Consider the following 15,482-nt stretch of genomic DNA (forward strand, 5'->3'; position numbering starts at 1 on the left):
TCATTTACTCCAAATTTTTAGCAATTTCCTGTTTCATGGCGAGACATCAAAAGTAAATCCTCTGCAGCGCGCATAGACACTAATGATATGTCACGTTTGTGTTCATCAAATACAGACCACAGCACTGAAATTTCAGGTTAATCCAAAGATAAGTGTCTGATAAGAAGTACTTCCTTTCGACACTAGGTGGCGCTATGATTATCAGGAAATTTGGTAAGGAGAATGTGTTCAGGGCGGGATTAATTTGAATCATGTGAAGTTTGGTGGAGATTGGACCATTTATGCCAGAGCTACAGCAGTTTCGTTTTTCATGGCGAGACCTCAAGATTCAATGCTCGGCAGCGGGCGCGCCATTCAACATTGGGCAAATCCTGTGATAACTTTTGGTCACAACATAGTCACGCTTACATACACCAAGTTTGGAGCCAATCTGATTAAATCTGTAGGACAAGTTCGTTAATTTACAAGCCCTGGAAATGGGCAAAAACGCACAAAAGTGGCACAAGTAAATTCAAAATAGCGGACTTCCTGTTGGGTTTGGAGCATGGCTCCATGAGACTTTTTTGTACGTAATAGTGTTACAGGTGACTACCAAGTTTCATACATGCAGGTCAAAGCAGCTTTGGGGGCTGCTTAATTGAAATATTCTAGGGGGTGCTGCTGAGCCATCTTGGTGCATCAAAGCATAAAAATCACATCAGACAACAGGACTTGCGACCTGTGATGTGTATGCCACGTTTGGTGAGTTTTCAAGCATCCCTTGTCCCTTCAAAACAACATCGTGTTTGATGGCGAACAAGGCGGCGCCACGGTGACAGCATTTGATGAAAACTAAAAAGCTTCATTTTTAAGCATCATCAAGGTCTAAGGACTTAGACCAGCAAGTTTGAGGTTAGGCGGTGGGCCAAAGCCGCGTATCTGCATTAGTTTTAGAAAGTAATGATCCCCGTGCAGGGACAACCTGGATTTGTAAAATTGTTAAGATTATTTTATTCTTCATCAGATCCGGGTTGTTGCCACTCGATGTTCTTGCACATTTTTCCACAATTATAATTTAAAGTTTGTTTAATATTAAGGCAAACGCTGCAGTCTACTATAACAGTTTGACCAATAGAACGCTAAGATTTCGAAGGAGGGCCGCCGTTAGCCTATCGGATTCAGCTACTGAGCACAGCTGTTCAATGGAGGAATCGGCAGATGGACATGACGGAGACAAGTAAGTAACATTATTATATTATTAAAACTTGATTGTTTTGTACAGTATTGAGTTCAAACGCATGACTTGCAACTTGTGTTTTGTACAGTATTGAGGTCAAACGTATGGTGACGTTTTGCAAGTGTAAAAGTAACGTTAGCGTTAGCTTTAGCAAAAAAGCGCTCGCTAGCAGCTTCACGCACTTTATGGGTAAAGTTAAGTTGAAGTGGCTTGCATCTTATTTCTCATTGGGTTATGTTAGGTCTCTTAAGTCCTTGTGGTAGAAATAACCGGGACTGTTGCACGTTTATTATCTGCTGACCAACATCACTGAGTCTCATAAACCAAGCAAACACGCTATGATGATGATGTATAAACAATGTTGTCATTTAATCATTGTTTCCTCACATAACCTCAATGGAAACAGCAGAAGAGAACTAACAGCTAAACGAAAAAAAGTAAGGTTTTGAAAAGAGCTTGAACTGATTGTAAATCACATGTGTAGCATTAGAGAGTTTTGTAACAAAGAAACAAAGCAAAACATATACATTATATAGAAAGCTAACGTTACATCATTTTTTTTCTCTTCCTGCAGGAGTCATCACACACCACTGCCTACTCAAAGGATGAAGCCATATGGGCCTAGTCTTCTTCAAAAGGCCCATTATCACAATTTGTGCATTGACACAGGTTTGTACATGGCAACTCATGCAGTTTACATGTGCATCTGCCCTTAACACAGTTGGTTTTTTTACAGGCGCAATGCACAAGCTCCAGTATCGCCTCTGGTGCTGGGGGGAGTGTCATCCATTCCACCTCATACAAATCTCTTGCCATCTTCCAGCCATGACTTATGGGAGGAGGAATGTCTGGCCTACACTCAAGGCTCCTCCTGTGTATTGCTGCCTGAAAGTTTGCCCGCTTGATGTGTTGGTACAAGGAGTCTTTGTTTGGAGGTAGTTGTCTCTCAGAGCACTTTCCAGTTTTGAAAAGTTTAGCCCTTGCAATGTTAATGTCCTGGCAGTCCTTTTGATCATATAGATCACATGTAAATGCTTCCACTGCCTGAAGGAGTTCTGGTGATGGGGAGAAGCTAGTGCCTAATTCTCTAAATAGACTGACATATTCAACTTTAGAATTTAGTTTCTTGTATGCGTTTGCTTTCCCCACCCCATGCAGAGCACTCACAGTGTCGCAACCAGAGAAGGCATGCAGACCAACAAGGGCTTCACATTTGTCTTTGCCAAGATGGGCATGAAGGCTGTTCATGTCAACAATGTGTGGGTTTCTCTCTTTGGCTGTGTGGAAGTACAGGTGACCATCAATGTGGCTGCAGAATACAAGTGCCAACACAAAGACATCAGTGTCCGGGCTCTTGGTCACCAGGTCAGTGCTGTATTTTGCTGCACAAACTGCATGCAGCATAAGTCTGGTGTCTGCTTCCTCTTGAGTTGTCTCAAGGTCTCGAACCTCCGTTACTTCAAGGTCAGTGTAGTTCTCGTTCATTTTAATTGAGTGACATTTTTCTCCATGCCCAACAATGATTCTTACATTTTCAATTATGTTTCTTGCAGATGTGCTCCAGTGTTGGAAGAAATACTCCAGCAAGTTTTCTTTATTTTGCCCACATGCCAGGAATTTTCTCCACTGCTTTGGTGTTTTTTGGTCATCTCCATATATTTTGATTTTTTGACAACCCTCTTCTGCCCTCCTACTTCGCTCAGCATTTTTGATGCTTTGGATTCTGTATGTGTCGCATACAAAATGAAGCTCTGTGGACTTGGTTCCTTTAGCTGAGTTAACTAATGTCCTCAGTACATGGTCAGCATATAGGCCAAATGTTGGTTGTGGCTTTAGCTGTTGCACTAGTACCATAGCATCCCAAATCCAAACTGAACCATCTGGAATGTTCTTCTCTGATGCAGGTGGTCTGATCTCCTCCTCCAAGATGTGCATCAGCTTGGCTTTGTTGGTTTTTACCAGAGAGCCATCAAAGTTGGCCAGTGACTGTGGCAAAGGACCCAGACTGTAAGTGAGCATTTCATCTATGTTAATTTGTCTAACATTGCCCACAACAATTAACCTGGCAAACAAGTTGCGGTGAGATGTCAAAGTGATTTCTTTTCCTCTAACTTTTGTGACTGTACTGTGGCCAGTGTCTTTGAATGTTTTGATTTTCATTTTCTTGATCAGGTCGTGGAATGATGCCTCTGCCTTGACAATCCATTTTTCACAGAAGTCTGTGAGAGCCTTAACACCACTTTGTTTTGCCCCCAGTAAGTCTTCAGCAACATTATCAGATGCCTGTTGACCAGAGGAGATTTGATAAAGAGACTGTCCATTCAGCGAAGGGTCGAAGGGATTGACCATATTTTGGATAGTGGTGATAATATTCAACACATCAGCCTCATCTCTCTGCAGTCTCGTGGTGTCCAGCTCAGAGTTTAGATGCAATACTGGGCACTGTCCAGCCATTGATTTACATTCAAGTGTGATGGCTGCCCACTCATGTTGTGTTAAGGTCCATCTGTGAACTGCACCCTTGTTTAGAGAGAACCCACTGATGCCTCCCTTTGTCTTTGAATCGCAATTGGCTGTTTGTTCAATGACTTGATCACATGCAGTGCCGGCAAAACCATGTTTCTGATGCCTTTGTGCCACAAAGTCACCTGAAAGAAGCTGCTGGTGTGCTGAAGGATGTATGTCTTCCAGATTGGTCATCTCAACCCAATATGCTGTGAGATATCTGGCATAATTGACTTTATCACATGCAAAAAACCATGGCAGCATACACTGCACAGTTGACAAATGGAGAGCCCAGTTTCCCTCTCGGGTTGCCCTGATGAAGAGAAGCAAGTTTTCCACCATTTCAATGTATGTGCTCCAAAATGTGAAGGTCTGGTTGGAGTTGTTTTTTCCACAAAAACTTCATAGCTTTTCAGCAACTGCAGAAATACATCAGATGTAAAGGTCTTTCGCAAATCCGTTGCAACTTTTAAAGCTGCTGCATGGTCCTCTTGTGTGAGAGTGCCCAGGTATGCCTGCCAGCGCAATCTCAGCAGTGCTTCCATCAGGAGCTTGTGTGCCCGTATGCTCCTGTTGTAGTGATGGCCTGAGAGAACATCAATAGAACCTGCAGCCACAACTTCAGATTCAATCAAGACATCCTGTAAGCCTGCATCAGCAAAAAGCTTCCCAATACCGGAAAGATATGCCATAGCTGTGTGAAACTCTCCCATCCTTATTACAAGTCTCTCTGAGAAAGTGCTTGTCTGCCAACGTATCTCTTGGGCCTTAGCATATATGGCTTGATCCATAACTATCACTATTTCGTTTTGTTTCAGATTGTCAGCAATAGCAGTGGAGCGGCTCAGGATGGTGTGGACAGTGTTGAGATCTGTTGGGCTAGCATCAATGACAGGTAGGTAGCCTTTGTAGAGGGTAGGATTGTGTCCTGCTTTAACATTATGTTAAAACCTGTCCATCCAGGAATGACTTTCCCCTCGGCCTCCTGTACTTTCATTAGGAAGAATGCAGCATCAGTTCTCCTTCCAGTGGTTTGGGCATCTCTGTATTTGTCCTGCTGGAGATCTACCTTGAGCACTACATTCTGTGGACCAGACCTCCTTCCTCTTGTGTAGATTGAAAGATTTAGTGGAGGAGGATGAACAGACCGGGCTCTTGTTCTTTGTCTGGATGATGTGGAGGGTAAAGATACTGACTCACTAGCCATGGTCTGCTGAATAATTATTCCATTGGTGTTGTGCATTGTTCCTTTACCTGAAAGTGTCTCCTCTCCAAAGTCATTATTATCCCAGACAAGTGTGGCAGGTAATTCAACCCTGATGTTTTCTGGAATGTATATATCTCCTCTCTCCACTTGTAGGTGAGCAAGGGCTGTATCATGCTCAAGAACCTGGGAGTTAGATGAGCAGTGGTCAAGACCATTCAACAACCCTATGAGCTGTGCTGAGCCTGTCATATGCCGAACTGCCATTGCAAGAGAGCACTGTTGTGGCATGAGCCACCGTCCTTTGGTCGCCAAGGTAATGAGATCCTGACAAGTTGACACTATCTTTCTGCTGTCTTCTAAAGTAACCTCAACATGTTCATTGTCTGATGGTTGTGTTGAAATGCCAGATGTCCATGCAACAAAGTTAAAAAGTTGGTGAGGTACGAAGTCCAGGGCATTATTCAGTGTAAGGTCAGTTGCTCTTGGAGACCATGGGAGCTTTGGTGATGTTTTTGATGTCTTACAGATGATGTCCCTCAGGGTGACCGCTGCATGATATAAAAGACGAGACCTATCTGTCATGATGGTGGCATTATCAGGCTGTCTTTGAGTCATCAGTGATGTTTCTCCTTCACTGTCTTCAGATGAGGAGGAAGAGGAGGAAGTGGCAACTTCATGAATGATCTCCTCAGCTGTCAGATCATCAACATACACAAGATATGTTGTAGATGCCTTTTGAAATCTCAAGAAAGGATGTGACTTTTGAAGTCTTGCCTTGAGTAAGTGAGCCTTGTATGTTGGAATGTTAACTCCCTCCCTTTCCAAAACAACATTCTTAAAAAGCATATTCAGCTTTGAGAGTCGAAGCACCTCCCGTTTTTTTACAAGCTTCTCCTCGATCACTGTTTTACAGAAATGCTTGTACCCATTCTCATACAAGTTGCTTTCTGTGTTCTCACTTTTCTTTTTTGACAGGTACCGTGTGTAGTCTCTGAAACAGGAAAAGTGGTATCGTGCCTCACTAGCCACTAGGACCCTGTCACGAATGTGTAGAAGCAGACTCTCATTCTGTCTTTCTTCAGCAGCAAGAAGTAACTTCCCTGCAGTGAGTGTTTCACACCGAGAAAGTTTTTCCTTTATTCTCTTCCAGCTGTGTGCTTCAAATCTGTATTTTTCATGTTTGCAAATCAAACAATGTATTGGGAGCAGGTGGGGTGCTCTCTCAGATGTATGGAAGTCACTTGTGTGTGATCTTAGAGCCCGTGTCTTTGCCGGAGTTTCCTCACCATCCTCTGTCTCTGTTGCTACTTCTAGCACTAAAAGACAAACAGAAGACATCCACAGATTCAGGCTTCACCTTGGTTTGAGGCTGTGCACCATTCTTATTCCCCTACATCACTGGGTTGTGACATCACAATTATTGTATGTGAAGACACATCTTTATTCATATATGTAGTGCTTGTTAAAGCAACACTCTGTAACTTTGACCATGACCCGTGGCTTCAAAAAACTAAACTATGCACGTTAGTATGTTGCACAAAACAGCAATTTTAGTAAAACCGGGTGATATTTTATGGAGAAAATGTCCTCTGGTTTTCCCTCCGATGTCTTACCACTGCTCGGTCTCAACTCTGTGATTCACGGAGGTTCCTGAAAGCAACATGCAGACCGAAGCTGCAGCTGCAGCTGCAGCGGTGGGTAGTTGGGGACAGCTCTGCTAAATAAGCTTCGGTCTGCAGGCAGCCTACATGTTGCTTTCAGGAACCTCCGTGAATCACAGAGTTGAGACCGAGCAGTCTAGGACATCAGAGGGGAAACCAGAGGACATTTTCTCCATAAAATATCACCCGGTTTTACTAAAATTGCTGTTTTGTGTGACGCATAAGCGTGCATGGTTAAGTTTCAGTTTTTGAAGCCCCATGTCGCAGCCAAAGTTGCATACTGTTGCTTTAATAGTTGGCTTAGTACTTGTGTGTCAGAAATAGGGAGTACTAATGCTTGCATATTTTTCTTAAATAGGTCCCATACTATTCTGTCCTACCTCACTTAGGGGGAAAATAGCAGTTGTATAAAAATGTTGGGATTTTACTTATGTGTTATTTCAGTAGATCATCTGAGATTAGGGTGACCAGACATCCCCAATTTGGGTGACCTGTCCCGAGCTAGAGCTGTCCCCGGAAATGTCCCCAATTTCAACTGTGGATAAAAAAAAACACAAATGAAATAGACACCACAGCTCTGATTCTGGTTGCGCACAGACTAATGCAGTAACATATACAGTGGTGGAAAAAAGTTTTCGGATACCCTTAAAATTTTACACAATCTCAAATATTATCATGAAATATTTGTGGAAAAATCTTTTTTGTGTTTCAAAAGGTGTGGCTGCATTAGACAGATACAAACAAATACAAATTATATTTTTTGTTTATTGTTTTCAAGAAAAACTAACAAAACTAAATTCTTGACAGTTTCAATATGTCAGTTCTCAACATTGTCGGTATCAAAGTCAACAAATAACAAAGAATGTGTTCAAAACTGAACAAAAAAATAAATAAACCATCACATCATCAAATTAATATTTAGTAGTCCTGCCACTGGCACGTAGTAGAGCTCTAATCCTGGCTGGCATGTTCCCCACGAGCCTTTCACACTGTTGAGGGGTAATCTTGTCCCATTCTTCTTGAATTACTGCTTTTAATTCTTCTAAATTCTTTGGTTTATGCTTTGAAACAGACCTTTTGATAATCCACCACAGATTTTCAATGGGGCTCATGTCCGGGGATTGAATTGGCCACTCTAAGACCTGGATACTGTGCTCCTGCAGCCAAGTTCTACTGGCCTTGGATGTGTGGCAAGGGGCATTATCTTGTTGAAACATCCAGTTTTTACCTCGACGGAACGGTGCACGTGCAGAAGGGAGCATGTGGGTTTCGAGAATGGTACAATACTTGGTAGAGTTCAATGTGCCATCACAGACAGTGAGATGACCAACACCAGCAGCACTCATGCATCCCCAAACCATGATACTGCCTCCACCATGCTTGACAGTAGGTACTGTACATGCTGGAGATAATGCTTCGCGTGGCCTTCTGCGTACCCTCACATTAGTAGGAGGAAGCTAAAGCTGGAAACTGGACTCATCTGACCACAAAATCTTCTTCCAGTTCCTGGCTGTCCAGTTCTTGTGTGCCTGGGCCCAGCGACGCCGGGCTAACCTCTGTCTCTCTTTGATCAGGGGCTTCTTGATAGCCTTGTAGGACCTTAAGCCATGATCTAAAAGTCGGCCACGTACAGTGCGGAGGGAACACTGGACACCAGTTTGGTTTGACCACTGCTGCTGAAGCTCCTGTGATGTCATTTGGCGGTTTTGCCTGCACATGCGGATCAGGATGCGGTCATTTCTTGCTGAAGAAACCCTTGGACGCCCAGATCTTGGTTTGTCTACCAAGCTGTTGGTTCGTCTGTATTTCTGCAGAGTGTATCCAAATGCTGAAGGACTGCATCTGCACTTCCTGGCTATCTGGCGGCAGCTGTACCATTCCTGGCTGAGAATCTTTATCTTCAGGCATGTTTCCTGCGTTAGGTTCCTTGTTTTAGCCATTTTTGTGTCTGAAGAACTTTCAAATGTGCTGGCTTTATGTAGACACGAAGCTTGGCAACAAAAATTGTGTCTTTTAATAAAAAGAACGACCTTCATCACTGGTACCAAAATGACCCAATACTCAAAATTTCTTATGTATTTTCATGGAACCAATCAATTTTAAGTTTTTAATGGCTTTTTTAGGATTTATTTAGTATTTTGGCTGTGACTGTACTAAAGGAAATTGCACTTGAAGACCTAAGAGTGATTCTTAATGCAATATTTCACAAATGCATGGGGTGTCCGAAAACTTTTTTCCACCACTGTACTGTTGTTGGTGTGGCTGTATTATAGTGAACTGTGAACATTACCGTGTGTGAGAGCCATTTGTATTAAATGTGTGTATTTGTATTTTTTGTTACACTCCCGCCACTTGGGAGTAGTGGTACTGGCAATTGGGCAGCGCCAGAGCTTATATAATCAAGGTGTAACCACACACAGGTGTTGCTGTGTGGAGGCGAAGTTTTTTGACCGTGCTGCATGCACCAGGCGCTGTGGAGACGACAGTCGAGTTATTTTGTTTGCTTATTTTTGGTTTATGAGTGGCAAATGGCTGTACCTGAACTGAATTAAAGTAAGTAATAAATCAACATTGGAAAACTGGAAATATCGTCTGTAGTGCGTTGCACGCGTCATAAATTACCTCAAATGGCAACCGTGGTGGTGGCCTTTTTTTGATAGGCGAAGGGTCACTACACCGTGTGATAGCTATTACAATATATTATGATGTGACTCTGTTTTAGGAGAGGAAGATTACTGATAGAAGAGTAAAAGGAAGCAGGAGGAAAAGAAATGTCCTTTAATGACAAGATACCAAAAAACAAAACATTTATGCCTGTAGACCACAATGACACGGTGGTCCATTGCATTCTTTGAAAGTCGTCAAAATACATGAAACCGCAATTGCCCCCATTTTTTATTTCATAATGATAATTAAGGACTTCTGTACTCTGAACTTGAAATGTCTCTGCTTTTCATTTCAGAAATCTGGTCACCTTATCTGAGATGAAATGGAAATAACAGCTGTGTGTTTTCCCTGGCTGTTTTTAATTAATGTAGTCTGTGAATGTTACTGAGCACTTTATTGGACTTCAGAAGTAATGTGAATGAGTGAGGGACTTAATTTAAGTTGCACTTTTCTTCATCTCAACAGTGTTCACTGCAGCTAGATGGGCAAATGACTCCCTCCTGTGATGGAATCAAGTGGGTGAGAATGCATTGATCTGATTTATCAAATACATTTTGACTAGGGTTTTGCTCATTTGAGTAGAGTGAAAAACAAAGCTTATGTCTGAACAGTGAATTATGCACAATAAACTTGAGTTGTCAGAACCTGATCGTGTGAGAGGATGTCATTGTAGCTCCTAATTTCTATGTTCACAGATTCAGCGTTCAAGATTCAGATTTGAAGTTCAAGATCCACATTTACAGTTTCACACTGCATGTTTGATACCAACATTCTGTTCCCTTTTCCTTTTGAATTAAAGCTTCCTTTTCTCTTCTCTTCTGGGCTCGTTTTATTTTTGTTATGTTAGTAAAATGGATGTAGCAGTCCCTGTGATAGCCAGCATTAGCTGGTATAGCATATTCAGCAGGTTCCTGGCTGTGAAAGTTAAATCTCCGCACTGCCTCTAAAGCTACAAGACTCTCTTCAGTACTTAAATCTTTCCACTCAAACACTGATTTAACAAATTTTTGCCATCCTGTGTCTGTAAAAGGAGTGATTGGTCCATCTCTCTGAATTAAATGCATACAGCACTCCATTTCTTATGCTAATGTGATGCTAGCAAACAAATAAAAAAAAAAATAGCAACAAAGATTAATCTAGTGGCGGGAGGGGGGTCGTTTTTATGACGTTTCATCACTTTGACAGATAAATGACAGGTGAAGTTCCCAAGCAAGATAACAGACCTCAAATTTGTGAAATCAGATATGTTTATTTTGTATAAAGCTCACAGAGAAAATATACATGGTACCTACACAGACTGTTTAAAAAAGTCCGTAACGTGTGTAAAGACCAAGTTAAGTATTGAAGACATAAAAGCGACTTATTAGGCCATGTATGTATGGCTCTACATGCAGCGCCATTTTTCCAAGGTTTTTTTTCTTTTTTCCAAGCGTCCCATTGGACGATAACTACAATCACGTCACGCATGTCGGACCCCGAACGTAGCTGTCTGCTCTGTTTGCCGGAAAAAAGGTAACGTGATAAAGTGACCGATCTACAAAAATGCGCAAGAAGTACCGGTGGCAACAATTTTCTTTTGATTTATTGAAAACTTAAGAAGTTGTCAACAAAAATCTGGGTCCTCCCCTGATAGGAATCGTTTAAGTACAAGGAATCGCGGCTTCGGCCCACCGCCTAGGTGGGTCTGATTAACCTGCTAGAAGCGGGACATCAAAGAATGTATAAAGTAGCTTTCTGTTGCCAGAAGGTGGCGCTATGGCGGTGATTCAAAATTCCTCTGTAGATGTGTTCAGGGCTGGACTGTCATTATATGTGTGAAGTTTTGGCAAGATATTCCCACGTGGAGTCAAGTTACAGCAACGTTTATCATCACGGCGACACATCAAAGTTCGCCGCCAGGCCGTGGCCACGCCCTTTGACGAAAACTCACAGTTTCCACAATAAAGCATCATCAACGTCTTATGACTTTTTTCACCAAGTTTGAAGTGGATCTGGTCAAGTCTGTAGGACATGTACATTAAAGTCTAAAACATGACCATTTCCCATTGCCAGTAGGGGGCGCTATGTTTATCTCTAATTATTGAGATGTAGATGTGTTCAGGACGGGACTGGCATCAATCCTATGAAGTTTGGGCAAGATTGGACCATGTATGCTGGAGTTATAAACTACTTCCTGTTTAGTGGCGAGACCCCTAACTTTGACGCCATCCCACGGTCACACGCATTGACGAAAACTCAAGCTTTTGATCTTTTGATTTCATCTTCAAGGTCTTGGGATGGGACAGACCAAGGTTTGAAGTCGATCGGATGAAATCTCTAGGACTAGTTCGTTCATTTATGACCCCTGGAAATGGCCAAAAATGCACCAAAATTGCACAGTAAATTCAAAATGGCTGACTTCCTGTTGGGTTTACAGCATGCCTCAAAGAGGCTTTTTTGTATGTCTCTGGGCGTTACATAAGCCTGCCGAGTTTCATAAATGTAGGTTAAACTAGCTTCAGGGGCTGCTTCCTCAAAGTTTTGTAGGGGGGCGCTACTGAGCCATTTTTTGGAACCCGCACACGAGACCCTTAAAATATCAAATTTTTCACCAGTTCTGAGAGGTGTGCAAAGTTTCATGAGTTTTTGGGTATGTTAAGCCTCCCAAAAAGGCAATTCATTTGGAGGAATAATAATAATAATAATAATAATAAAAAATCTTTGCATTTCGATAGGGTGCTCGGGCCCTAATAATAAAAAATCCTTGCATTTCAATAGGGTCCTCGCACCGCTAGGTGCTCGGGCCCTAATAAACAGCGCGATTACAATAGGGTCCTCACGGACGACTTCGTCGTCACTCGGGCCCTAATTAAAGCTGCAAGCAGCTGTGATCGGGCCCTCGCTCCCCCATGCAACCGTGGGGGCCTGAGGCATGTGGGGGCTGTGGCGCGACAAGAGAAGGGAGAAAAAACCTGGCAGGAGCAAAATAACGCAATGTTTCGTTCATCCACCAGGTGGCGCTACGAGTGTAACCAGATGTGGGCAGGTCCGTTCAGGGTTGGACCCTCATCACACGTGAAATTTCGAGCAAATCGGATTATGCATGAAGGATTTATACCAAGTTAATGTTCCGTGGCGAAGAATGAAAGGTCGCCAACGCCACTGCGGCAGCCTGCGGCATGACAGGACACGTGTCGCTGTGGAGATTCATCGACTTGATCGTCATGTGGCCACAAAATGTAGTTGATTAGGTCAGGAGCTTGAGGTTGGTGTTTGTCAGTGTAAAAGATGGCATTTCCTGTTTCCACAAGGGGGCGCCATGAGCAAGATTGCGTATCATGTACAGAAATTTTGAAGCAGTTTGGATGAATTATGTGGGAGAGAGAGCTGCTTGAATATGCATGGCGATGGATCAAAAATGGCAGCGCCATAGCAGCCATGTCCTTTGACCTACAGACATGCAGAGCACAGTTTCGATTAGCATGGTCTCTGGATGATCTGTAAAAAAAATTGAAGTCGACTGGATGAAATCCCTAGGACTAGTTCGTGAAAATACAACATGTGGAAATCATGCCAAAATGACAAGTCAAAATCAAAATGGCCGACTTCCTGTTTGGAGTAGACCATTGGTGCCAGAGACTTTTATGTACGTCTGGACAACATACACATGTGTACCAATTTTCATGTTCCAACTCCAAAAACAACCCTATGGGGAGGGGTTTTTGAAAATTTCAAGGGCGTGCTATAGAGGCATTTTGTCCCCCCCATGGGCGACACCCCTCTCAGATGTAAGAGCTTGCCATTCTCGACCAGTGTGTCAATTTTCATGAGGATATGAGGATGCTGAAGCCATCAAAAAGCCAAACGTATTTGGTGGCGAGGGAGGCGCCATCATGGCCACGCCCCTTGACAAAGAGAAAAGCTTTTAATGATTTTTCATCAGCATGGTCTCTGGATGATCTGTAAAAAATTTGAAGTCGATTGGATGAAATCCCTAGGATTTGTTCGTTAAAATACAACATGTGGAAATCACGCCAAAATAACAAGTCAAAATCAAAATGGCCGACTTCCTGTTTGGAGTAGACCATTGGTGCCAGAGACTTTTATGTGAGTCTGGACAATATACACATGTGTACCAATTTTCATGTTCCAACTCCAAAAAAACCCCTATGGGGAGGGGTTTTGGAAAAATTCAAGGGGGCACTATAGAGGCATTTTGTCCCCCCCATGGGCGACACCCCTATCGAATGTAAGAACTCGCCATTCTTGACCTGTGTATCCATTTTCATGAGGAGATGAGGTCGTTGAAGCCATCAAAAAGCCAAATGTATTTAGTGGCGAGGGATCGATAGTCGCCACGCCGCCACATGGACACCATTAGACATAGCTTCACAGCGTTCATAAGGTATCTTCACCAAGTTGTTCTGCATGCATAAGAAGTGGAATGAAGTTGATGCGGTCAAGTCTGTGGCATCAGTACATGTTAAAGTAAAAACTGGTCACTTCCTGTTACCACCGGGGGGCGCTTTGAGTAAGGTGGGATATTAACATATCAGGGCGTTCGGATCAGAGCCATCATCATGTCCAGCAAGTTTGAAGCTGCTGAGATCAAGTATGTGTGCGTGAGGTCCGTCCGAAATTCGATGGTAATAAAACGAAAAGTCGCCAAAATTTGTCACGCCCTAGCGGCCACGCCCCTTGACATAGAGAAAAACTTTTAATAACTTTTGATCAGCATGTTGTCAGGATGATCTGTAGCCAATTTGAAGTCAATCAGACGATATCCCTAGGAGGAGTTCATTCAAATTTAAGTTGTGGAAATCGCCGTAACGAAAAAATTCAAAACAAAATGGCCGACTTCCTGTTGGGATTTTACCAAGACGTTAAGAGACTTTTTTGTGCATCTCGGTATGATACATGTGCGTACCAAATTTCGTTTGCCTACGACAAACTTACCCCAAGGGGAGGGGTTTTTGAAAATTTGTAGGGGGCGCTATTTCGGCATTTCGTGTTGACCATGTGCAACCGCCCAAAAATATCGCATTTCGGATCCGAAATGTGAAAAGTTAGTAGGGATGCACCGAAATGAAAATTTGTGGCCGAAGCCGAACCCGAATGTTATTAAACGCTTGGCCAAATACCGAGTACCGAATACCAAATATCATTGTTTAGTTTTTCATTAGTTTTTGCAGATGAACCCCCTCGAAATTAGTGTTGTCACGGTACCAAAATTGGGACCCACTGTGCGATACCAATGAAAATATCATGGTTCTGAGTAGTATCACGATACCACAACGAAAATGAGGCAGATGTGCCTTTTGTCATTTATGAAAAGATAAATCACTTTTCTATAATACATCAATGATATTTCAATGGAATAAATTACTTATTGACTTATTCATACTTCAAAAACAGCATCAATGAGTGATGAACATGGGGGGGATCAAAATGAAATAAATAAATAAAATATAAATCAACCAGCCACCCTCCTCTCCTGACAGTCCCTTCATAAATAATGAACAGTCCCTAAAGTGCGGTGAGGTTTGTGGGCCGTTACTGACACAAAGACAGAAATGTGAAAGGCTCGTTTCTCCTCTGACACATCACATACCTGTGTTCGGCTGGCTCAGCTGTTCAGGTACTGCTGGGCAGTCATGACACCAAGAAGAGGATATTATTGGAGCCGACTTCTCCGTCGCCCAGTAAACCGATGGCCACCGTATTTGACAGGAATACATTACTGTCTGTGTCTGTGACCCCCGTTCAACCCACAATTGGTGGGATTCGCCTTTCGTTTCTGATGGTGGTTGAAATCTGTAGGCTGCTCGCACAGCGTGCTGAATGATTTAAGCCTATTTTGCTTGCTCAAAACTATTTTTAGTCGCAAATGCGAGTGCCGTGACGGACGGATCGCCACACTGCCGACATCGCGTTGTCAAAACACGCCGCTATTATTCGGCCTTGCTTTTAACTTATTCCACCGAATACCGAATGTGTGTTTTTTTGCAATATTCGGCCTAATATATTCAGTTAACAAATATGCGGTGCATCCCTAAAAGTTAGAAGTATTTTGAAATTTGGGAAAGGGGCGAAATTGGGACATGAAATGTCGTAATAATAATAATAATAATAATAATAAACAGCGCAATTACAATAGGGTCATACGGACGACTGTGTCGTCGCTCGGGCCCTAATAAACAGCGCAATTTCAATAGGGTTCTCGGACGATTTCGTCGTCGCTCGGGCC

General features: G+C 42.7%; 2 long non-coding RNA genes across 3 annotated transcripts in view; one reads left to right on the top strand and one right to left on the bottom strand.

The window, feature by feature from the left end:
• The window catches only part of LOC144463772 (uncharacterized), a 120,649-nt gene that overhangs the window by 91,374 nt on the left and 13,793 nt on the right, over positions 1-15,482 (bottom strand). The gene's annotated exons all lie outside the window — the stretch shown is intronic.
• LOC144463771 (uncharacterized) lies at positions 1,798-5,184 on the top strand. 2 transcript variants are annotated; one of them, XR_013491774.1, is made up of 6 exons: positions 1,798-1,885; positions 2,040-3,016; positions 3,121-3,223; positions 4,540-4,616; positions 4,722-4,832; positions 5,082-5,184. It is a non-coding gene; the product is annotated as an uncharacterized LOC144463771 (long non-coding RNA). The 2 variants fall into 2 exon arrangements; XR_013491773.1 differs by lacking the exon at positions 1,798-1,885 and having other exon boundaries at positions 1,894-3,016.

The sequence above is a fragment of the Epinephelus lanceolatus genome, chromosome 7 (genome assembly GCF_041903045.1).
Source record: "Epinephelus lanceolatus isolate andai-2023 chromosome 7, ASM4190304v1, whole genome shotgun sequence".
Classification (NCBI taxonomy): domain Eukaryota; kingdom Metazoa; phylum Chordata; class Actinopteri; order Perciformes; family Serranidae; genus Epinephelus; species Epinephelus lanceolatus.